The 26,222-nt window shown below is 39.2% G+C and overlaps 1 long non-coding RNA gene across 2 annotated transcripts; it reads left to right on the forward strand.

The window, feature by feature from the left end:
* The first annotated feature begins 4,160 nt into the window (after window positions 1-4,160).
* Window positions 4,161-21,687, forward strand: LOC113476283. Of its 2 annotated transcripts, none has more exons than XR_003397697.1 (3): window positions 4,161-4,390; window positions 9,949-10,212; window positions 21,616-21,687. It is a non-coding gene; the product is annotated as an uncharacterized LOC113476283 (long non-coding RNA). The 2 variants fall into 2 exon arrangements; XR_003397696.1 differs by lacking the exon at window positions 21,616-21,687 and adding an exon at window positions 15,266-15,342.
* Window positions 21,688-26,222: the final 4,535 nt, after the last annotated feature.

Below are 26,222 nucleotides of genomic sequence, written 5' to 3' on the forward strand. Positions count from 1 at the left end.
TTGCAGATTTAGCAAACCCTGTGAGTCCCAAAGGTGATTCTGCACACTGTGCCGACTGTTCACAGCACAGATACCAACAACCCCAGCATTGCTGGCCCACTGATAAGCCAACATTTCTGGAACCAGCTGGAACTAATTTCAGTCTCATTTCTGACCCCTATGTTATTAAAGAACTGTGCCTGCCTTAATGCTTTCAAAAAAAAACTATTATTTTGTAAAGAATGGATGGCAAGGACAGAATTACTGTAGGAAATCTGAAGACACACTGTCATCCTGACTGATGTTATTGCACATGATCCACTTCAGACTAATTTTTTACAATTGTTGTGAAAATCAGAAGGCCTTGAATTTATTTCTAAGCTTAAATGTGGCACAATATGTGCATTTTGTGCTATATAAATTCAAAATTTAAACATTAATATATTTATCACTCTGCCAAGGTAGACTCTTAAATCTACATTTAGGCACTTAAATAAATGCCCAGGGGTTTAGATATTTAAGTGCTTGCAGCTCCTGTCGTGTTCAATAGAAGAGATGTAGCAAGAAACAGACGGCAACTTCAAGATAGAAAATATAAAAAGAAAATTGTAACTGTCATTGTATCAACCTAATGTATACACAGAAAGAAGATGTAGAAAATGTACTCTTAACATGGATTCTGATAATTAAGGGGCTCACTGTTCATCTGTCCACTAGTTGGCAGGCGTAGCAACGCAATCAGCTGTCCTGTGAATGCATCCCTGGCTGCTCCTGAATTTCTGCTAAGACGTCCTAGCAACTGTGTGCCAGCACTGCACCGTGCAAACGCAGAAGCATTAATAGGATCAGTCAAACCTGCAGGGGAGTTTTCCAGTGGATAGTACATAAAAACATTTCATTGGAAGACAGTGAAACACCTGACGAACTGGAATACCAAGGTTAAATGTGAAGGTATTTGCAGGGCTGTGTTTGTCATTTGTATTTTGGTTTTGGTTTTGTTTTTTCATAACTAGAAATCACATTCTTGAATGCGTAGCATGGAGATTTTTCCCTTCCCTTCAAGATCCTGTTCCTGAGGATTATGCAACTGTACAAGTGCCTGCAGCAGATGCTCCAGTATTCACACTCTTCCGATGGATTAAATGGGTCATTTCAAATTAAGGAACAATAGGACCTTACAGATCAGGTTCAGGGTATATTTAGTATTCCTGTTTTGATGGTGGCCAGTCCAAGATGTCAACAGGGATGAAACTGGATCTAATATAGAAGTGTACACTTTTTTTTCCCCAGATACTATGTTTTCAGAAAAATGCCATTGCATATCAGCAGTTTCAGTTGACTTAAAAGACAAGGTGCATTTTTTTAGTTTTTCATTTTGCTTTCTGGCTTTGCATCCCCCATATAGCAACCCCATAACATTTATTTTGGAACAAACTTTTTGTTCAGTCAGCAAACCAAGAAATGAGTCACTCAGCTCCCATTTCACATAAACCTTTAACTACATATATATACAGATTCACAACATATACAGATTCACAATTTCGTTCTCTTTCTTGTGTGCATTACCTGATATATTAACATGCTTTCCTAGTCTTCCTCTACTCTTTCGCTTTTCTGTAGCTGCTGGAGAGACTTTTGTTGGAGCTTTTTTTGTACTGAAGCAAAACCCTGTCAACAGAGTGCAAAAGCATGTTTAATGGCCTCTAGCTGGCTGCAGATGCCCACATTTCTGAATAGTACTCAACATCAGAAAACTGAACGTACTATTAATTAAAGGTTTCTTTTCAAATGATGCCAAAATAGAATATTTTCTAGAAAGACTGCACTCTTCCTCCAACATGAAGTAAGATGAAAGACATTTACTCTGTGATTTCATTTGCATTCTCTGAAGTGACTCTGTGAAATGTCCTTTGATAATAAAGAAAGTACTTGTTGCTGAAAACCTAAAACAAAGTATTACTTGTCAGTCTCTATACAGCGTATCTGCAAATGTGAGTCTCGCATGCAAAAAATTAGTGGTGGTGTAAAATAGGACGTGTAAGGTCACACACTTACTGGCTAGAAGATCGTAAAAGGAAATTTTTTCCAATCACAAATCATCCACACCAAATATCTATTTCAATATTATTATACAATAATATCTGAAGATTTATATTTGGCATGTGAAAGAGGTGTAGACCGTACTAAATAGAGGCTAAAGTGGCTGAATTATTTTTTTCAGAGTTAAAAAAAACACTTTTTTGCCTTTTACAATGTATCACTGAGTTTTACAGTACTTCATTTCCTATCCCTACCTCCCTGTAACGCTGCATGAAGATTCTTTTTACATTGATTTCCTTTAATACATATATATGTATTTCAGTGAGAGAAGGAAGAGTGTTTAAATAAAGTGTAAATGATCGGTGAAATGTATAGGCATTGTTTATTGTCAGAGCAAGCATGTATATGCTTAGGGTTACACAAGTGACATCTAAATAGTGTGGAAGGTGTGTTTGTCTCAGTTTGCCAAATTGGGAAACAAGCTGGTAAGTACCTTTCCTCCCACTTCCAGGCCACATACTGCGCTTTCACTTCCACAAACACAAAGCTGAAAGGAGAATAGGAAATGTGATCTCAACCTACACAGAATTAGGATGTGACTGCAGCATAAGCTTGCACCCGCTAGCTGGGAAGACCACACAATATATGTGCAGCGCTTAGGGCTCCAGAAGCAGTTCAGGGCAAGAAGAAATACTGTTGTGCTCCACTCGGAAAACCCCTTCCAACTCCCATGCAGTTCAGAAAAAGGGTAAACACCCCTGTGCAAAAACCCAAAGATACGCTGGCTGGCATTCTGGCAAAGCTTTCTCCAGCCTTAATCTCTATCTGCCTGCTCTTGCCTGCCTGCATGAGAAGAATACATAATGAGTCAGCGGGGTCCGTGTCTCCTCTCGTATGGTGTTGTGAAGAGTGCAGAGGAACATAAGGATACCTGGTACCCCTCTGTTCTCATTAAGTTACTCTGTATTAGCACTTCCAGGCTACTAGGGGAATACTTTTCTGCCCAGTATTCTGTCATACGTCTTATTTTAATTTATTAAGCCCTGCTTTTCTTGCCCAAGAACTTTTATAAGCTGTAGGAGAATACTTTAAAATCCTTAAAAAAACCCTAGGTTTTTTGAGAGCAGTCAAACTAATGAAGCTTGATTTGTGAAGAGTTATGCAACTACATCTTCAGGGATCTAACAGACACTAACCTTTTTTCCATTATAGGGTTATTCATAGTGGAGTTTTCCCATTTCTACTGTAGATTTTTTAATGTTTAAAAAGCTTATATCCATCCTTTGTCTTACTGAAAAAACACTTCCAGAGGAATGATGCTGAAACACTGGAACAGAGAAACAGAGAAGCTGTGGAGTGTCAGTCCACAGAGATGTTGTGCTCTTGACTAAACAAGTTCCTGAGCAAGCTTAGCTGTCCCATTCTGAGAAAGGAGTTTGACCAGTTGATCTCCAGGAGTCTTTTCCAACCTAAATTACGTCATGTTTCTACATAAACAATACAGTCTCATTTATATATTCCCATCTATTTTTTTGTGGCACTACTATGCTCCTATGTGCCTATATGCCATTGAATTGGGTTGAAATTGGCAAAAGGGCATCAGAGGTTATAAGAAGACGATATACTTGATAATCACATAATCCTTATTTCCTTGCAAAGCTAGACTGCACATGAAAAGAAAGAAAAGGAGTTTTGTCTGAATAACAGGTTCAAAAATTGCTGAGGTGCAAAATGTAACTTAATGATACATTTTTAAAATATGTATTTCTTAATATCATGCTTTGAATGAAATTTGGTTTCTATACATATTTTTAATTACTAGAATAATTAATCTAGCTTCTACTTTAATATATTAGTCTATATTAATTCTTAGAGTGACAAAACCCCAAATTGTCAGGCAAATTCTGATGTCTGCAACACTGAATAAATTGCTGAATTAGTATCAAACTAAACAAGAGTGGAATTTATCCCACTGATTCAAATAAGTTGTTCTGAATGTTACCGTACTTGACTATTTCTATACAGATTTATAAGAAAACCATATCTTAAGAAATAAACTATATCTATGAAGTGAGGTGAGCTGTGCCTAAGAAGCTAGAAGAGAAATGATAGCAGTTTTTTTCAGGCAGTCAAATAATTATCTGTGTTGTTTTGTAGACATTACAACTGTATTCTGTTACTTTCCGGTTTTTAACATTTCATTCATGAGATACAGGATACAAAAGATTACAGAAGACTCTGGGACACACGAAGGCTTATTCATTTGATGAACGTCACTGATGTCATGAACCACAGCAGTGAAGACTGAGGAAACTTGAGATATAAAACATGTTCAGCCTGCACAGGACAGAAAGATCTCAGGTGGAACACTGTAAGTGTTGTTTATAAATCTAAAAACCCTACAAAACTGCGTGAGAGTTTAGGTCTTCTAAATAAGTGAGATTTGTGATAATGCAGAAAGTGAAAACACACATCTTGAATCTAACTCCAGAAATTAATTTAGTTGAAAAACAACTCTTTTTTTTGAAAGATCTCAGTTCTTCCTGGAATAGAAACAGCAGAACAAACCAGTCTCTGCTAGCATGGTGAATACTGCACTGATGTCATCAGGTGGATGTTTGACATGGTATCCGTGCTAAATGAAGCAGGAACCCAAAATCATATTTTTGGGAGCGAAGCATTGCACCCTTTTCTTTATCACCTTCTCCATCCTTGCAAAGAAAACACTAGAAATAATGTTTCTAAATCAACACCATAAGATCCCTCTACATGCTATTATAAAGTGCCTAGATTTGTGATTCTGTTGACATTTACTGAAATATCTCTCTCTCCAGATGAATTAAGCAGAAGCATTCATTGTTTTATAACTTTATACATACTTTAGAGAAAAGCAAAGATTTTGGAAAAGCTCTTCAACTGGTGTAAACTGGTTTACATCCTATGATTTCTGAATTTATACCTGGTAAAACTGTACATGCATATCAAATAGTCCCATCAGAAACAGCAGGATTACTATATAATATAGTGCTGTGTTACACTCTGAAGGTGTCAGTGTCTGGCCTAAGTATCCAAAGCAGTAGTATAATCTATAGTTACGACAAACTAAACATGTCTTCTGGGCCTGAAGCACAAACCTAGCTTGTCTGTGCTTACTGCAGCTCCCTGTGAATAGAAGTAGATTTACTTTGTTTTGTAGAAACCCAGCTTTGGGGAAAGTTGGTACACTTGATGCTTGTGATTGCTTTACCTTGAACTGTTAATAGCACCCAATAAGATACTTGTTTCCCTGCCAGCAATTGCAAGGTGGATGGTGAGGATGCAGAGAAACCATCATTTGGCTAGTTAAGCACGTTTAATGTTGCTTTTGCTCCACTTCTGGCACAGAGTTTCTGAACGGATGGCCAGGCTCCAAATCCTTCTCAGACTTCCAGCCCATATGAAGTACACTGCAAACAGAAATATTTATATAGTGTCTCCCAGTGTTGCTCAAGGTAACTGACTACCATAAGAAGGAGACTATTGTTGCTCATTTTCACAGTTTTTCTATGCCTGTGCTAGATGACAGCCCTCCCCCTATTTTGGCAGTCTGCAGGATTTTCATGCTCAGATGACAGTCTCATATACATAATATATAATAATCTGCTTCCACTAAACCAAGCAATATTTGTCCAGCATTTATGGTGGTAGGTAGGTGTTGGGTTTTATATCTGGCTCTGCCTCTGTGTTTGGGAAAATCAAGTCACCACTATAGAGCAGGACATAATAAGCCATTAAATATGTCTAAATTTCTGGAATTCCTTCTGATTACCACAGAGTAGGGAGGAAGGATGAGAAAGAAAGGTACTCAGTAACAGTTGACTAAGTTGCTTGGGAAAAATGATAATTTTTTAGTAAGAGAGATTAATTGGCATGAGACTACGGCTGAAGGACATGATCGTTAAAAGGGTTCCTTGCTAGACCAAAATTTCTAAGAAACTTGCTCCTTGGTCACTATGCAACACATCACCGCAGTGTCCTTCAGCTCCAGGTGCAGCTGGTTAGAGGGTCACTGAGTAGCTGCCTGTGATGGATGAAGTCCCAGAGTGGCCGTGTGGGAGACAAGAGTGATTCTCATACCCAAAGCATAAACGGTAGTGTTGTGCAGAAATTCCCTTGAATAATTGTAGAGGTTCCACCCATACAGATGAGGAATGCAACTGTCTTCTGTCTCTAGACAGAGAGGGAGTTTTATAGCTCTGTGAAAATCCCTGTTGTTGCAATTAAGATGACTGCCCACAGCTACTTTGGGTGGTTAGAAAAAAAAGTAGGTAACTACTTGTACAGAGTAGGCTATCCTAAGTCTTATCTTTTGTAAAGAGTAAATAATAACATTCCCATTTTTTCACAGCAAGTTTAAAATCTATAGGAACAAACAATAAAAGTTAGTACTTTGGGGTTTGTATATTGCCTAGTTGGTCCATGACTAAGGAACTCTGTGATGGCAGAAAATATTAAGGTGATTCTGTTTCTTCTTTACTTAAGGATTCACTCATCAATGTCATGACTCACCAAGATACATGGTGGGTAATAAAGGAAAAGTCTTGCCTGTCAGCTTTAGGATAAATTCACTAGCAAATAAACATGTTATAAGGAAACATTTAATCTGCAGACAAAAATTCTTATTAATTTACCTCCCCCCATGCTTGAAAGCCTTATCCTTGATCTACTGCTCTTCCCTGGATCAAAAAACCCACAAAACAATCCAAAAACCGGTGTCACAGAACATAAAACCTATTAGTTAAAGAAGTTGAAAATGGAAGTCCAAAGTAGGTCAACTTTAACCAACTGACTCAATTTCTAAGGTCAGGGAAAGCTTCAGTCATACTTTTTGTTCCTTTGCTGGGGAAATTATTACACAGTAATGTCTTGGGGCTGTGTGTTTGCTGGTGCTGCCAAGACAAGTCATTTCTGTGTGTGCTGTGAGCAGCATTCCTCCTCTATCATATGACTACAAGACGGACATAATGCATCGCAGTTAACAGCACTGACTCACCCTGTAGTTTACGCCAACACTTAATGTCATTCATGCTTAATAAAACTGTAAGGTTCTGCTTTTCCACCCACTTTTTGTTATTTATCTTGAAACCTACCACAGCACAGGAGAAGTTATGGCAGATTGATATATTTTATATTCTCCATTCAAATTTTTTTGATGCATTGACAGTATACCTGAAAAAAAATTCTCTTAACAGCCACGTGTAGGTGGCCAGCATATAGCTGAATGACTGCGGCATGCTTTTCAGAGAAATAAGAACCATACGATATTCTCACTGTCTAGTCATTTTGTTTGATGCAAAGTTCATTTGGAAATCACAGATTTTTACAAGCCAAAATCCCCCCCCACAAATCCTCCAGCTCAGATCAGCAAACTGACCCACTTCTGATCTCCTCATCTAAGATCCACCTTTAAATTTTATATGCTAGCTGCCATGCTCCCTTTGAATGACTGATGTGAAGTGAATCTGTTATATATTGCAGGTACAAACCTTATTAAAAAAATATTAAATCAAACATGTTTTCCTGCAACTTTATAAGCCCAAACACAACAGCAGCAGTGTGGTAGCTAATGAGAAACTCAGAGTCGATGCACCTCAGTCCCAGCTCCAAGATGTGCTGGAAGAAGGCAAATGCCACCTCTTAATGTCACATTATGCTTTGCCCCGCACACATGTCCAGAAGGATTTCACTCAGTTGCCATTTTGAGCAATGAGCAGCTGTAATTCCATCTCTCTCCCTTCTAAGTAAAAGCAATGAGGAGAGAAAATGGGCCTGAGAATGATACAGCTCACAGAATAGTGAGGTTGGGTAGTGCTGCAGTGGCTTTCTTCATGCTGTGCTGCCAACACACCTGGACATCCACGGGAACCCCTGTGGTAGAACCCTGAAAATTGTAGCAGAGTGTGCAACTTTAATGAACTGTGCTACTCATGTGAGAATATAATATCTAGTGTAATTACAGGTGCATTTGGGCTTCGTTGCAGAAAAAGAGATTGGAGCCAAAAAATGGATTTTGCTCCTGTGTTTGGTTCCTGAAGTCTCCCGTCCCAACAAGGGTATTGGAAATACCTAAAATTTGATGCTCTCTACTTTCTCCCAAATGGAACAAAATTATCATTCAGAAATATCTGTAGCAGTTCCAGAAAAATAATCTCTCTTATTGATTTAGCAATACCAAAGTTCTGGAAAATTCTCAATTATGTATAGAGGGAATTATCCCAGTTTTCATTGTAGCAACAGAACAACAGAAATAGGCAGTTCCGGTAAAGTGTTATTCTACTAAAGCCACTTTAATTGTACTTTAACTGTATCTGTGTTCTTCATTTTCTTTCTCCATTTTCCAGCAAAAAAAAAGACACATTTTTCAGTAATATTGTTGTTATGGTAAAATGAGTTAATTGGCTTCTCTGTGTAGCATCACTTTTGATTAGCAGCTACTGTACTCAAATTCATGACCTTCTTGCTCAGAGAGCCTTTTAGGGACAGTATGGAGTGGGAATACAGACGTGACAGTGAGTGGGTGAGTCACACATTTGTGCTGGTTTTACCTCAATAATGCTTTTTTTCTTTTTTCAGTAAAAAATATGAAAAACTTTAAACAACTAAGGATTTTTCATTGCTGGCTTTAAGATATACAGAGGGTTTTGCCAGTATATATGACTGCTATAGAATATTCCCACAAGAAACAGGACAGTGTTGTTCTAAAGCTTTCTATGTTTAATATATTTGTTTGGGGCTCTCCTGTGAAATCTATCAGAAGAGAAAGGAGAGACAACACATGTGTAATATATAGTTTGATCAGTCAAACATGGTGAAAAATTATATCTTCTTTCTGTGGATGGAAGAACATTTTCAGCTAAAACAAACCTGTCTTCTGCTTTTTGTTTGATACAGAGAGAAGAAGTGCTGTTCTGATTAGGATAGAGTACTAGAAATCAGGAAAGCTACTCTTCATGGCTCTGACAGGCACTTCTCAGCCTGAATAGGGCACTAAACCTTTATGTGCTTCAGTTTTATTATTTGTAAAACAATTCTTATTTATTTCAGAAGGATATAGTGGAACTAAATAAACTAAATAAATATACTTTGAAAAAGCATATTTAGATCCCCAGTAAAAATACTGTAAATATAGGACACATCTGGTATAGAAAAATAAATTCAAGGAGGAAAAGTTTTTAAAGGGAGCTTTTAAATGTTTGTAAGATCCTTCTACTTATTCCTGGCTTAATTTTAACAGTGAAGTCTGGTAATAAAAACCAAAGCAAAGTGTTGCAGTAGGAAGGAATGACACAGACTGTTTCCTTTCCCGCCACCCTTACAGTTGGCATTGCTAACAGGTACCTTGGGGTTCTGGGACAGAAATAATCCAGCACTCCCACTATTGCACCAGGATCGTACTTGGCACTTGCTCTTCAGCTGTTTCCACAGAACAAGACCCTCTTCCAATGCCATTTGAAGACCCACAGTCAACCACAGGGTGTGCAGTCCATGCTTGGGTTAGGTCCTGTTATTGCTCTTGGCTAACAAGGACAGAGGGGAGAGCAGAAAGGAGAAGTCCTAGAGCTATTTCACAGGGACATAGATGCCTTGGGCACTCAGTACTGTTGTATGCCTGAGACACAAACTGTCTTGGAGAGATTTGAGGCCCACGGTTTTGATTCAGATGGCTAGTGCAGTGTAGTGGTTGTTTGGCTTCCCCTGACTAAATGGTGTCTGAGCTAAATCATTTAGTTCTTTGCCTTGGGCTTTGTGTCCTGACTATTACTATGAGTGTATTTAAGGGATCCCCATCCCCTTTCCAGCTATCACATAAGGAAGCAGACATACACATCTGCTTATATGCATATCCAGATTTATTTTCAGGTTTCCCATTTCAAGGCTTTCTTTATTCAGACTTCTTCAACATGATTGGTGCTCCATGTGAGTCATGGCTGCTGCGTTCAGCTCATTACCCTCAGGGCCAAATGAGAGATGGCACCAGGCATACAGAAGAAAGAAAACTGTGTGCAAAGAAGTTACCATACTGGAAAGAAGCACTTGAAATCAAAAGGTTGATTTATATCCCTGTGGGCTGATACTCTAGATACATTTGCAGAAGAGAAAAAATAAAACCTTATCCTAACTCAGCCTTGTTGGGACCAGGCTAGGGTTACTCAGGTGAGTAACTACTGGCTTATGTGAGCAAAAGCATTTACATCTTGCTAAAATTCTAGATATTTTTTGTGGACACCTTTTTGGTTCATAGAAACAAATATACTTGGACTATTATCTTAAAGCAGAAAAAAAAAATGCATCACCACAAACATTTTTTATTAGCTTTAGATATTGTTCTATTTATTATTAGGTGTCCATACTAGTGCTTTTGGGAAAAGCTACATTGTGGCTACTGACTTAATATCTGAACTAGCTATACTATGAATGGTGAGAAATTCCTAAGTGATCTGACCTAGCTTTTGTACTGTGGCTGAGATCATCTACAGGACTGACAGCTAGATGAACCCACCAACAGCTGAAGCTCTCCTCACCTAGCCAGTGACTGAGATTGCTGCTTGAAGATCTTTTATTCTTTTCTTGTGTGTTAATTGCAGTCTGTATTCTTAGCTAGTCATCATGACTCCTTACAACACTGGGGTCTCACACAGATAGCCTAGTGAAGAAAAGGACAAAGAAATAGGCAGAGCTGAAAACCATGTCAAGCTCTCTCCTGTCATGTCAGATCAGCTGATGTTATCAAAGATTTAACATACATCTAGCTGATTCCCATTGTGACCATAGGATTAGCACAATATAGAGTTGCAATATAAACATCAGTGTATTTGCAGATAACCTGAGCCACTTGATGCTGCTGAGTATTTCCTACGTATTTATATGCTGTCTAAAATGGTAGCTATCACTACTTACATTATTCTGTATATCTGCATACCTAAAATTATATAGATGTACACACTGTGTTGTTCCACTGCAAAGAGGGAAGGAGCAGCCCATAATTCCTTCTGGGATCTGCTCAGCAATTAATAGGTTATGTAACATATTCTGCATAACAGAGGCCAAAGTACCTCATCCAATAATTTATGCACCAAGCCGCTAGTGTCTGTCTGAGTTGGCATGAGTTTTCAAGAAAGACCCAGTCCTGACTTTACCACTCCCTATACAAGACATTTTAGTAATTAATTAACCTCAGCAGTCATAATTTGTGTCGTGTTTCTAGTGAGCATTTGTTTAATGTCTATTTACAAGCACTGGAACTCATACCCTTTGGTTTGCTGATTACTTGGGCTTTTCTTCCTAAAGTAAAAACCACCTTCAATCAAAAAAATCCTTTACAGCACAGGAGCTGTTAAAATGTGTGCAATTCACTGCACAACCTTCTTAATGGCATTTGCTACAAAAGCATGAAGAATTGTAAGTTGCTTTCTCTGTGAAAACCCAAGAGAAAGCAGACAGAGCTGGGGTGTGCAGTGCTACCTTTAGCTGAAGTAATGGGGACCTGCTTCCAGGCAAGACCCTAGAGATGCCACTCGCTAAACACCTGGGGCTCCCTCTGGCCCAGACACACGAGTTCTGCACCAAAAAAACAAGACAGGAGGGGCTGAGGCATGAGTATGTTTCACGACAGGATGGGGTCCATACCTTGTCAAGAGGCATGCCCAGGCCTAGAAGCTTAGAAATACTACAGTAGTTTAGACATACTCTTGTTCACTCAAATATATTTTGGAGGGGAAGACATACCGCCCTACATTGCACTGGTTCCACTCAGCCAGTGCTCAAGGGAGCACAAGCGGCCATACTAGGTCTTCCTCCACAAGTCATGTAGTAGGACTAAGAGTTATTTTTTTCCTTTGGCCAAATATGAACAAAAGTGTGGAAATTATCACTTTTCATGTATTCTTAACATTGCTAAATACATTCTCATCTACTGTTTATGTGTTCTGTTTATATATAAATAGAATATTGATAGCAGGGTACAGCCCAAGGTTTATTTGAGGGCAAGGTTTAGGAAAGCATGCTTCTTTTTGGAAAACATGCTTCTTTTTCCTCTGGGTAAGGAGGAATGCTGTAGTAGTCAAAAACTGCCAGAGATAAAGCCTCTTATCTCATTTACCTAGAGCCTAACTTGTCTGTGCTTCTAAAGTCTAGAACACAAAGCACACTCCATTGCGGACAAATTCCATAGATTTGCTATCATATGTTTCCTACATTTTGTGTAGCTCAAATGTATTTTTCAAAGGAAAAATGCCTTGTAAGAAATGCTTTTCTATATCTCTAGGTGTGTTGTGTGGAATTCTTTAAGCTAAATTGCCCTCTAGACAATGTTGACAATGGGAAAGAGTTTTCCTTCAGTATTTACAGAAGTAGGGTCTATGATTAGGGAACGAAAAGTGCAGTATAATTAGGAAGATATTAAGCCACACTACGCAATAGACGAAGACTTCTGACAATAAGGTAAAGGTATCCCTAGCCCTGTTTTTATTGACTGACAGATATTACATAGGTGTGGAAATCAGATATACATATCAGAAAACTATTAGCCAAATCTTGGTATTCAGTTGTACCATTGCAATTTCATGGTCCAAAGACTTTGGTTTTGTTGCTTGTAAGTGTTGCCTCTCTACTTATGCTGTACTACACTCCTCTGAACAGTATTAATGATCCATTTTCAAGTCAAGTGAAACATTCCTCAAGGTCTTTTCCTTCTTGAGAAAAGAATTTAATAACAGAGAAAAAAGATTATCTTCTGAGGTTTGGATTGTTTGCTATCTTTCTTAGTCTGGAAAAGGCAACTAAGCAAAAAAAGAACTGTGGGAACTTAAGGATGTTATACAAAAATAATTTAGTACTTTATTGCATATTTAGAGTTGCAAATGACCACTGAGTCATCCATGTGTTGGTACTGTGGCAAATTTGATTTAATCTTTCTGAAGCTATCCCTGATAAGGAGCCATCTGCTTCTCTTCGCTGCTCTGACATTTTGTCTTGAATATATCCATTCACGGTAGACATTTACAGTTTCATATCACTGTAAGAGTCACTGGGAATTCTAAGGAATGTCCTTGCCCAAAAGGCAAGATTTAGTAAAGAGCTACAGAATGGATCAGAATTAACCATTTGTTTTAGCCTTTTGACTTCAATGGGCTGAGTTTGAAGCGAAGGATATACAGATTGATCTTTCTTAAGTCCTTCCTATTTATGGCTATGTCAAACCCCAAAACTTTTTAAACGATGTAGAAACAAAAGCAGATGACTTCGTATAAAATCTCTTTTGAACAAAAGGTTGCAGATGTAGAGGGAAAAAGTGAGCCTAATATGGTGAAAGAGCAACAACCCTCAGAAAGGCATATATCAAGGAGTGCCCTCATTGGGGAGGTGACATTCCCTGAGAAAACACGTCTAGGAGATAAGGAGCCTTAAGAAAGAGAGTTAGCTTAGCATTAGCAGCAAAATAAGTTCTTGAAAAAATTTACAGGAATCTACATTTACCCCAAATAATTAAATGGATGAGGTAAATCTTTAAAAAACAGATTGGGAAAAGAAGCCATGTGGGATAAGAAGATAACCATCACAGCATTACATGAAATGTTAATGACATTGAGTTATTGGCCTTTATACTGAATTGAGATAGAAAAAGTACTCTTCCTATTACCTTGATTTTGTTATCATCTTACTCTTAGAATAACTTGGATGGCCTGCCCTTGAACAATACAATTTGGTACATAGTGAAATTAAAAAGATAAAATTTCCTCTATTTCAAAATTAACATATGATCAATTGGTGGCCCTCCACCCTACGCCTTGTACATGATAAACAGTAGCCATGATTCCCAATCGCTGTTTTTCCAACAGCAAAACGCTGGTATAGGAAATCCCTACCAACATTAAAAAATAGATTGCACTGGGCTACCATCAGTACAGTTCTGAGCAGTAGCAACATCTGTCACTGCTTTTTATTTTTACGGCATCCAAATCTCCACTTGAGACTCACTGAAAGGACTTTAGAAAGGAGGGATAAAGTAAAAAAAGAAAAAAAAAAAAAAAAGTCATTTTGGGCTCTGGGCTCAGGCTGAGGGGGAGACTGTTTCCTTTGCTATAAATGAAAGCAGCTAGAGTCCAATCTTGCTTCCACTGAAGTCACAGATTTCATCATACAAGACAGGGAGAGAGTTTAATAGTTTTCATTTCAGTTCTTTATGTTTCCATTTCTTTAGAGACTTGAGTGCTCATAGATAGGCAGACATTTTCTGATAAACACACCTCATTGTACTTTCCTTGCTTTTACAGGTTGAGGTTTAAATAGTGTTTATGCATTCCTTCATCTTTTGTTTTCTTGTATGTGCTAATAGAAACAGTAGGGTTGCTGTGATATCATAAGCAGAATAAAACCAATAAAACTCTGACTTGGGATGTTCCTCACTAGTTACCTTGCCTAAAGAAATTTATTGTCTATGGTTATAACAGATCAAAACAATTACATGGGGAAACAAAATAAACTGTGTATACTCAGCATCTCCCAAATGTTGATCTTGTTGTCACAAGCATTACTGCACTGTGTTCTTTTTCTCCATTTTCACATTCATGACAATTCATATCCAACAGACATTATCAAACAAACATGGTACCTCTGTTTCTTATGTGCTACGGTAAGATAATAAGTTTGATATCTGTGATCTGGTAGGTTCTGTTGAAAACCTGAAAGATTTATCTTTCTCACATGTCTATAGGAACCAATTATCGGATCACCTTAAAATCTTCAATTTTAATCTCACCAAACCTTTGTGAAATAGGAAACTGTTATAAATACTACTTTACGTATTTGGGAAGTGAGGATCACAAAGAATAAGATCAAGATTATTACAGCTATTAAAATGTCCCTGCACTCAGGGGCACATAAGATATCACTGATTTAGATGCCTAAGCCTTTCTGAAGTCCCAGGCCCCAATAACTACAGCACCGTCTGATTCAAAGCAGAGCCTGGGCCGCCAGCAAACCCAGAAATGATTCATAGTCACCAAACTACTGAATCTCAACTCCATCCTTCTGAGGTTTTTTTTTCTCTGGAAAATATAGACTTGAAGAGTGTGTTCACACAAAAATTTTCCAAAGAAGAAAGTGTTGTCATTCTTCTGGGAGATGTTATGGATCTGATTAATCTGTTTCTTTTTTCATTGTTGAAACTAGTTTTGTCTAATAATTCCAATGTGCTCTTACTCTACAGCATGTCAGCTGTATTACTGCAGGATAGTAGGAACTGGCACCTGCTCAGAAACCCAAATTGTTCGAAGCAGATCTTTCTTTACGTCTTTCTTTCATTAATGAATCTCAGATTACATTGTGAAAGTTTAATCTGACATTCTGTTTACATTCAGTAGCAACCTCAGACTGAAGCGATTTTTAAAAAAGGTGCAGAACAGGAAAATAAATCAGCATTGGTGTCAGTTTACTTTATTTCGATAATGGTCACCATGGAAACAAAGTCACTGACTTATTTCTTTTCATACATATAAGTAAACACCAGGGTTTCCAATTTTCATACATACCATTTTTTGTACCAACAATTTACCTTACAGAATGTCCATAACGTACTATCTTACTGGAACTTACATTTTTTTCTCCAAGGGGCTGCATTGAAGCTGGTGCAGGGTCTGGAGCACAGGTCATACGAGGAGCAGCTGAGGGAACTGGGGGTGTTTAGTCTGGAGAAGAGGAGGCTGAGGGGAGACCTCATCGCCCTCTACAGCTACCTGAGAGGAGGTTGCAGAGAGCTGGGGATGAGCCTCTTTAATGAAGTACAAAGCAACAGGAAAAGAGGTAATGGCCTCATGTTGCAACAGGGAAGGTTTAGACTGGATATTAGGAAGCATTTCTTCACAGAACAGGTTGTTAGACGTTGGAATGGGCTGCCCAGGGAGGTGGTGGAGTCCCCATCCCTGGAGGTGTTTAAGAGTTGGGTCGACATAGCGCTGAGGGATACGGTGTAGTTGGGAACTGTTAATGTTGTGTTGATGGTTGGACTGGATGATCTTCAAGGTCTTTTCCAACCTAGATGATTCTGTGATTCTGTGGTTCTGAAGTTCCTTCACCAGGGAGACAATATAAACTCAGTACTGTCATAATACTGGACCACTTCTATTTTCACTACACCTACTCGTGCACATAGGTGCAGTGACTGTAAACCAGCAATCTAACAGCAGAATGATTAGACATCCTTCAACAGCCACTTCTGACTCACCAGATTAATTTCAGATTACTTCATTCTCCATCTTTTAAAAATACTGGTCAGTGCTACTACACAAGAACATCTTCCAAACGACAAACTAGCTGCCATTGAGTGGACACCTTCTGCTTCCCATGGAGGAGACCTTTTCTCTTACTTCCCACTGGCACTCTTTAAACAATTTAGTACCACTGACCTGGCTTGTGTCATACTGTTCAGAACCTATGGATACATTCTTTGCTTGTTGTATTTGCATTATGCACATTGATTCATATGCACTTAGACAGGCTGCAGATGAACCCACAGATAGTTTCAACAAGCTGACACCCAAAGTGAGTGTGAACATATAAGCACAACATATCCATACTTGCACAAAGAAGAAGATAATGGAGTTTGCAAGGAATACTGCAAAAACATTAGGTTCTCCTTTTTATATTGATCACCCTCTCCCCAACCCTCTTAAGCATTGACTGTATGTTGTGTGTGTGCAATGTGCTGCGGCCTGAAGGATAACCACCCACATGTGTAGGAAGAGAGAAAAATCATATATGGAAATGTTGGAAAGTAAAAGTTTAATATTGCTATATTACAGTCTCTGAGACTATGCCCTGTGCTTGTCTCACCTTGGTAACAGTTAGATAATCTAGCACATTAGCTGCACATTCTAGGCCAAGTGCACTGCTAGAGTCACTCTAGTGATGTAATACAGATATTTTCCTCTCCTTTAAGCAATGTAAATCCATATAATACCATCGAATTTGATGGCATTACTCCAAGACTAAATAGATATAACTATGAACAAAATTATCTGACTGAACCAAGCTGTTCAGAAAGAAATCAAAGACATGCCAGAGAGAAAGTGCCTTTTACTCTGTTGTTCTGTGACAAGCCTGACTGCTCTATCTTTCATAGGCATTTTAGGTTTAAGCTAAAGGCATATGAAAATAATTGTTTTAAGTCAAGTTCATCTACATCCATTGCTCATAGCAGCCAATATATGCATTTTAACTGGGAACTGAGTATTGTCTAGGTCACCTCATATGGAGATTTGTTAGATTTTTATTTTTTGTTCAGAAAGTATTATCCTAAACTTGGCTGCTATTTCTGCAATCTACCAGACAAATGTGGTTACAATTTCCTAACTCCCATTGCCTGAATTTCCTTAAACTGCTTCATAAACAGAATTTAAACATGCTTTAGCTAGTGCTTGTGATAGATTAAAGTTTTGCTCTAATACACTCCCAAAACCTCTGTTCCAGCTGAGGGCACTGACCTTCCAAATAAATACAACATGTTTTGTTTCCATGCTCTATATCTATCTCAATGGTCTGCAATCTTTCAAACTTTCCTTCCCCCTCCTTCTCTTGGTTTCTGCTGTTGTTTCCCACTGATGGTATTGACATGCAAGCTTTCTTATTGGGTAACGCTGGGCAAGTTTAACTGCTGCTGTCCACTGAAGGAAGATTTCTGTTATGACGTCCACCAGTTTTTACAACAGCAGCCTGGGGAGCCTGAACTCAGCAGTCAACAGCTTGTGGGATTAAACAGGAAGAGGAAAAATAATAATAAAAAATCCCCACCAACAACTGCTTCAGTCTTAATACACTCCAATGATTTTTAGTTTTTTCAGATCCCTGGGATATAAAGTCAGAGGGCTTCTCCTCATTTTCTACCTTTTAACAGTCCAATGTTCAGTCCAGAGCTGCTGTCACTGTGATTTTGTTTTTCAACTTTAAAACATTATTTTAAGGTTATTTGGTTTTGTATCTTTCAATTGGTCAGAGATACAATATGGGAGAATTGTTGTGGGGAGGGACATAAATGATGGTGACTCTTCTGTTCCAAGCAGATCTCACCTGTAGCGTGTTGGCTGCACAGTGTCTCCACATAGAGTAAAAATACACATAAAAATACAGACTGTAAAAATAGTCCTGTTTTACTTCATATCATCAGTTCCTAATATATCCAATATATCTTGGTTTATTTCAATAATAAAAATTAATACATTCTACATTAGGATTGTATAGTCCACTAAGAGTTCCAGATTGATGGAACCATTGGTGATAGTTGCATAATAAGTTTTCTAAAGTAAAACCACCCTAAAAAGTGCATTGTGTTCCAGGCGACTGCATGGGGGACCTGGAGTATTCTACATCCTGCCTCAGAGCAGAGATTAGTAAAATTTTAACTGTAGGAGTTAGCTTCAGGAAGAGTTTTTATTTCTTTGTCAAGTGGAGTTCGCAAATGGGAAGTTTAAATTAAAACAGGATAAAATAAAATAACCTTTCTTTAATCACTGTGCTAAATTAAATTCATCAAGCACCCCCATAAACACAGGACCTTCATTTTAAGGATATAGAATTCTAAATATAGACATTGTTGAGAGAAGCAATTTCAGAGACAGCAAAAGAAAAGTCCAGGTCAGAGATGGAGCATGTGTAACAATAATATCTCTTTAGAAATATACCCTACCTCTGGTTTTGGCCACCCTCCAAAATTCTACTTCTGAAAAATGCAAAAAGATGGAAACATTATAAAAAGAACCCATGGAACAGTGTCCTGCATCGTGCTGATGGTTTATAAAAGAGTGGTTTGTCTCAGCTAACTGTTCCACATTTATAAAATTAATGGTCTCAAAAGACAAGTAAATGCTTACTGCACATAGCAAACACATTGCAGAAATCCACTTAGATGGTACTAACTTTCCATTAATTTTCTCTGCATCTTGCCAGAATAAGCAGGCAGCCGGCAGGGTACTCCTGTGTGTAAGCCTAGACCTTGAAATTGTTGATTTCTACAGGTAGATTCCTCACACCATACTTATGGTGCTTAAATAAAAATGATCATACTTTCAAAACTGTGAGAAATGTACAGTTGCCACAGACACTGAGGAGATCTGCAGCTTCTGGGCAAGCCAGGTACCTCCTCTTCTGGCACCTATCTATGGTGTAGCTCTGGTTGCTCAAACATAAAAATCTTGGTGTAAGTCTTGATCTACAGGACTTTGTACCGCTTAAAGTTTTTTGACTGGATCAGTGATTTCTCTGTTAAAATTATAGAGATTATACATTCCAGATTTATAGAGTTTCCTGTTCATGGAAAGACTTCTTACTCTCTTGCTCCCTGAAAATTTAAGCCATACTGGTGTGAGTACTTTATAGCTCCATGCCTGCAGGTGTGCCAAAAGGATTTCTGAGCTGGTGTTGAAGGTGAAAATATTTACATGTTAATGATTTTGTAGCAAATCAAGGTTTATTAATGACTACCAGCACTTAATCATTAGCCAGTTTAAGGATTTACACAATAATTCAGTAAAATATGTTAAAACAGTGACCCAACTGCAGATACGAAGATTACAAGATTCACACTAAATTACTATACGGTACCTTAAATCAATACCTATATACATGCGCATTCACACACACAAAATGTACAAACACACAGACAGATAAAAGTATTTGGATATTAATACTTGGATACTAATACTTGGTAGTAAAATAAGTATGCACCCACACTCATGAAAATAACTGTGTATATCTAAACACATCGGTAGGTAGAGAGGTGGGTGAAAGCGAAGCCATCTCAAAGTTAAAATTTCCCTCTTCTCAAGTCTATTCACAATGCAGCGGCACTTCTCAACAGATGAGAGTTGAGACTCGAGAGGGTCAACTTTGCCCTGGCCTGCTGTTGGCTCCAATGGCAGATGGTTAATACTTTCATCTGCGACAGCCGGGGGTTAAGTGGTAGAAGCTTGTGTTGTTGGTTGAGGGGTGGCATGGTAAGTTCAGCAGCCCAGCTGGGCTCCAGGGGATGCAGGTCGCTGTAACTAGATGGTGATCTGTTGGAGTTCTGCCTCTGCTTCCTGGGGCAGCAACTTTCACGAAGGCTGTGAAATAAATATATTTTATTTGTGGTTTGTAGCTTTAGAATTTATTTTATTAATCAATCAGCTCGATGTAAATTAAAGAGCATGGTCTATTAAAACCTCTGTGTAGCTGGATATGGTGATCTACCCTAAGGAAAAGCCTGCTTCCTTTTAGCAAGGAATCTCCAGCACCCTGCCTATGATGAACGTCCTCCTACCTTCTCCCACACTCTCCCACCCTTCCCTTTGCTCACCCACGCAGGTGAGGACAGCCCAAATGGCAGCCAGAGGCACTCAGCAGATCTCAGGAAGGAGGAGATGAAGACATACTATAACACGAAATTCCCATGAAGCTGTGAATTTGGTGGCAAGGACTGGAGTATCCTGGCTTGACTTCAGGGAGTTAGGAGATGATCTCTGCTGAAGCTCAGCCACTAGTCAGTATGGATGCCTGACGTGGTCATCTCTTGTTCCTGAGTTCTCTTTTCTAGTCTTTTAAGTTCAAAATAAAGACCATATTTCGTGAGTGTTCGTTTTCTTTAGCAAAGGATATGTATACAAGGGTGCATGTGTGTTACTAAATCAACCAAAAGACATTACATGCCTGTGACAGCGGGTTGCAGAATGAGTGACCTATCATCGTACCAGCAACTTACACATAAGTTCTGTCAAACCAAATCTCCCACTGAAACTTGGTGTTTCTCAGGAAGCTGCTAGGATGAACAATGACATTAGTTTATAAATTACCTCATGACAAATTTTCTTTGAAGACTGGTTACTTTTTGATGCCATTATATAAAGTTGCTGGTATTGTCAGATGATATTTTTTGCAGAAAAAGGGCCCCATTCCAGTTCTTGTCCAAAGTCCCTCAGGTCTTTGGAAGAAATAGAACATGATGAAAAAAATTATGATGTTTAAGTGATAAAAACGTGATAAGAATTAAGACTAAATCTAGCATTTACCAGATAAAAGCAAATTGAATGTGCATAGAGTGCGTCATCCCTAATTATTTAAAAGTAGATATTATTCTACTTTTATGAAGCCAAAGATATCTTTAATTTATTTTTTTTTAGGTATATTTGATAAACGTAATCCAGAAAACCATTTTAGGTATGAAACCATGCTTATGCACATTATTTCAAGAGTCTGTCCACATGAAATAGCTAGTTTGTTTTAAGGGCCAGTTCAAAGATAAAGGATTCATCCACCTATACATCTATTGATTCAATACGCAAAAATGCATTTATTGTATCCATGGACTTTATTTCTGGTAGTGTCTTCTTGACAGGGGAAAGCTTTATGGCATGTTTGTAGCAAATGAAAAGCTTAAGGGAGATGAGGAGATGAGTCTGTTGTTTGACACATGCAAGTTGCAGTTTATGAGTTAAGAGAAACATATCTTCTCTTGTATGCTAAAGAATCATATGGTGTTTTATGAAGAAAATCTCTGATGTTTTTCTTTTGCCTCCTGCACTTGTCTTGTAGGACAAAATAGATGCATCAGAGCAATGATGTGGGCTGCATTTCAGCACTGGTACCGTGGCGTCAAAACATTGCATAAGCGTATGCTAAGTTCTGCCACTACTTTGAAACTGATTAGTATCGTGTATTGACGAATCTTGTCTTGTCATACTATTTGGCATACATCCAGATCTTCTGATACACAAAGTAAATTACGACATTTTCGATGTAATTCGGAGTTTGCTGCTATATATTGTGGACATTTCAAGACATTTAGAAGCAGAGGGTAGTCCTAGCTATGCAGACCTTATTCTGGTGGTTGTCTAATGCCCTCTGAGAACAGGCAAATGTAATTTACAGGGGATTTCCATACAAGGGGCTTGCAGTTTCTACTGTTCCCAGGAGATGGCATACATCTTTTGGAAAAAAAATGTCTACTCACTTCCTAAAGGAGCAGTGAGGTGTAGGAGGAAACACTTCAATGCACCATTCAGTCCTGCGATTTCCACTTGAAAAATTGAAAGTCAGTTGGCAAACCCCTTGGGATTTAGGAGAGATGGAATGGGGATTGCCATCCACAGAGGAGAGATTGTATGAATAGCTCAGCAGGAGGAGGGTGAAGAATCCCCACCCAGCAACCGCATTTTCTTTGTGGCATAATATATGTAAGACTATAATACAATGCCCTCCTACTTTCATCTTTCTATATTGCCACTCATCAGCATTACAAAGAATGTAGCTATTAAAAGAACTGCCTCTTGGCACCCAAAAGCCATAGCACTGTATTTTCTACAACAAAAAAACTCGAGCCTCTATTATTTGTTTTGCTACATTTGCAGCAGTCTCCCCATTAAGCTTGCTTCTCACAGCTCCCTGATCTCATTCCCTGTTGGATCTAGATCAGACACACAAGAGGTCAGGCTGACTTTCAAACCTTCTTGCAGGCTGGCAGGCATAGAAAAGTGTAACAGTAAGAAGGATTAAAAAGTTCTCAGATGGGCCTACCAATGTGGAAAGCCCCTCCCTTCCACAGACTTGCCACCCTCTGAAACCCTTAGTAAACACCAAAGCCAGAGTTATCGAGAGAGCGTCTATTAACCCCTAATTATTCGGGCCAGCACTTGCATGCATGGGGGCTTGTCCTGAAGCTTCTACAAATATGCTCTTAAGCATGTTTTCAAAAGTCCTGCAATTCTTGCTAATGGAGGAGAATTGCCACCCATTTCTTGCGGTAATCTCAAATCCTGGAAGTGCAATCTGAGGCAGTGAAGGGCCATCAGACAGTGCTCTCACTTCTGGCACACTGGTAATGTTTACACACCAGTGTAAATGGGTACTGGTACGCCATGATTTGTGACACACTGCCTGCATGTTCAAAGTTACATTGAAAAAAAAAAAAAAAAGATTAAAAAATCCTTGTGGAAAGGGAAGCAATGTGACCAGTGGCAATGGCTACAAGAATCAAAATCTAATCTATCAGCAGTCACCACCCTACCTGCTGACAACTAAGACTAAGGTAGCTGCAGTGGAGAAAGCAGTGCATTGTCAGTCACTGAAATAAGCTGCAGCCAGAAGGAAAACCAAAAATATTTAAGAATTGGTTGCCCAGCTACTGCAGCAACCAGTATCTTCACCACATACCGCAGTCAAGGGATTAGCTTGACTGCAAGCAGGGTCAAGTCTAAATTTTATCACAGGGGATGTGTGAGGTTCCACACCTGCGAGTTTCAGAGCAACATGCTGGGCATGGGACTCCTGATTCATCAGGCTCAGACCGTTACATTGCGGGCAATGCAGACGCTGATTTGTAAGAGTATAGGGAGGGATGTGTAAATTAAAGAGGGCTATAACCCTCAACAGTCACTGCCAGGGATTGCGTGTGCTCTTCATTATGTGATGGGTTACATGGTTGCACCTCCCCATTCTTCCCATCAACACCAGAGCCGGAACCATTCCCACAGCCACTATATGAAACCCCTAAAGAGGATGCTTAGCTCCAGATCTCCCGAGTTTGTTACTGCTGCCAGTTATGGGGACCCATTTTTAGCTTAAGGCCTTGCTGTTCAGAACGAGGCTTACTTGTGTCACTGCCTGGATCACCCACCTCTTACAGGTTTTCCTTCAGCTGTGAGCAACGACTCTGGAGTCTGAATTTAAATGCACTAAGACTGCAACAGGCAACATGCCTCAATTCCCCAAGGCAGTGAGCACCATAACTGGAGCCCCCAGTGCCTGTGACGGTGTGCTGTGGGGACATCCATTTTGTATACCTGAATTGCCTGGAGAACAGTCCTTACAGTTTCCCACCAGGTGGGCACTCTTGATAGTCACTGGAGTGCTCAGGTGCCTGGCCACCAGTTGTCAGAGGTAATGTGGCCCCTCAAAGACACACTGGGATATCTTAAAGCAACTTGACAACATGCTCATCTCAGCCTGCCTTTTTCCACTGTGTTCAACACAGCAGAGGTGGGGTCGGTTTCAGACTTCGGGGGTCACAAATGTTTGAGGTGAGCCCATGCCAGCTCCACTAAACTAAAAGTGAAACAGCTGGTAGCAGGTAAGTGCTGTGTTTTGAAGTTCCTGGGGGATGTTTGAAATGCACTTATCTTGACGTTAGTGGATAGTTTTAAAAGAGCTCCCTGGATTTGCTGTAGTCAGCTCTTTGCTTATTCTACCAAATAAATGTAAGACACTGCTCTTCAAGAAATGAAAGGTTAAATTTGGATGCCATCCACAGGAAATGGGAGCATAAGGGTGAGTGCGTGTTTTGAAATACGGATGTTACAATTCCCATTCTAGCTTGCAAAACAAACCCCAAGCCCGTACCATGTCACTTTAATGATTTATAAGCACATCTTTAAAAAAATCACTTATTCAGCTCCTCGCAATGGCTCTCTGGTACACGTGAGGCTCAGCAGCCTGCTTGTTTCTCATGCTGCATCTATTATTGCATTTACTGATGGCCAGACTGTGGCTGCCCAGGAGCAGGTGTGCGAGTGAGGGGAGGTGGGGAAGCTCAGAGCTCTTTGTCTTCTCAGGCAAGTATTCAACAAGCAGCAATCACACTCTTGCCTCTTCCAGAGAAGGCGAGCCACACCACCAGTTGTACCTACATGGTTCAAATGGGGTAAATGCATTTCCCTCTGACACTGCCCATTGGGCTGGTTTGGAGATGTTTGTGCTGCATCTTGACATGTGTCCGTGAGCTGCTCCAAGCACTGGCATAGTGTTCAGCAAAGAAAACCAGATGGCTCCTTGGACTTTCTGACCCTCCTCCTTTATTCACAGGAATTAAAAATCCACATTTCTGTTAATCTGAAAGGGCTACGTCTTTCGAGAGTATAGATGTAGTCTTCCCCATTGCTGAGACCCTCTGACACTTAGAGTTTGATTTCAGACAGAGTAGACACCCAGGACTGCACAGGGGCTGCCAGGACTTTCCTGCTCAGAAAATCAGGGAAGAGCAGCTGTAGGAATTTTGCCATCTAGTTAGGAAGAACAGGAACAGATTTAAATACAGACATGCACATGCAGAAGCACAAGTGCAAGAAAAAGTGAAAATGAGATCAAGGACATACAGCCATGGAATTACTAAAGCATCAGTTAATCATTTAGGATTTACTCTGAACCATACCAAAATGGAACAAACCGAAGGTAGGTGTTTCTCAGTTTTGTTTGACTAATGCAAATTCTAAACCATACTTAATATATCACCAGGTTTCAAAAATAAACTTATCTGACAGCATGCTGTCTGTTTTTTTCTGTGAGATTTACTGCTCTTTAGAGCTGAAATATGCAAAGGGGGACCTTTAGCTGGTTATGATAAATGGCTTATCGCCATTGACTTCACTGAAACTATGGTATATTGGTCTGTTTTTTGAACATCTGACCTAAAGGGCTAGAAAGCCTTTGAGGAGACTGGCACTAAAACTTGCTTCTAAATGCAGGTACTGCAACAGGGTTTTTAAGGACTAAGAAATATTCAAGGTTGTAAATATGAAAGTTGCAAACTGATGAGGATCTCTCCAAAGACCGAATACACCTTTTTTCCCCCAAACCTGAAACTCTTCTCATTGAAATGCTTGTATATTTTTCATGACTTATCCCAATTCCTTTTTTGAAGGAAGAAGTTGCTCAGCTTAGATGCTAAATACTGGTCTTTCCCTTTAACATTCTGTGCAGAATCATGTTACAGAGAATTAGAAACTTTCAGCTTCTTTGGAAAGGGCCTCAGTCCTTTTAGGATTGAATTGACAATGATTAACATCATTTCAATGATTGCCACTTTATGCATCTCACAGATACCCTAAAGGTTTTCCTCCATCATGTAACCACAGCTGAACGCTATAAATGCTTTCCACTGTAGGAACAGCTATCTGAAGATCATTTTCATTTCTCCTTTTCACGTGCAACTGTTTATTCCATTCTCAGAGTAATGCTAAAAAAAATGGTGGCAAAAGCAGAAATGAAAGCAGTTGAAAAAAAAAAAAAAAAAAAAGCTGTTTTGAATTGGTTACAATTGAGACTTTTAGGGTTAACTCTGACTACGGAAAGCTGCAACAGCCAGTCTCAGGGACAGAAGAGCAAACAAGAAAATGTGCTTGTAACCAGGAGAGTTACTGCTTTCTACT

Source organism: Athene cunicularia (genome assembly GCF_003259725.1).
Source record: "Athene cunicularia isolate RWA chromosome 2 unlocalized genomic scaffold, athCun1 chr2_part1, whole genome shotgun sequence".
NCBI classification, from domain to species: Eukaryota; Metazoa; Chordata; class Aves; order Strigiformes; family Strigidae; genus Athene; species Athene cunicularia.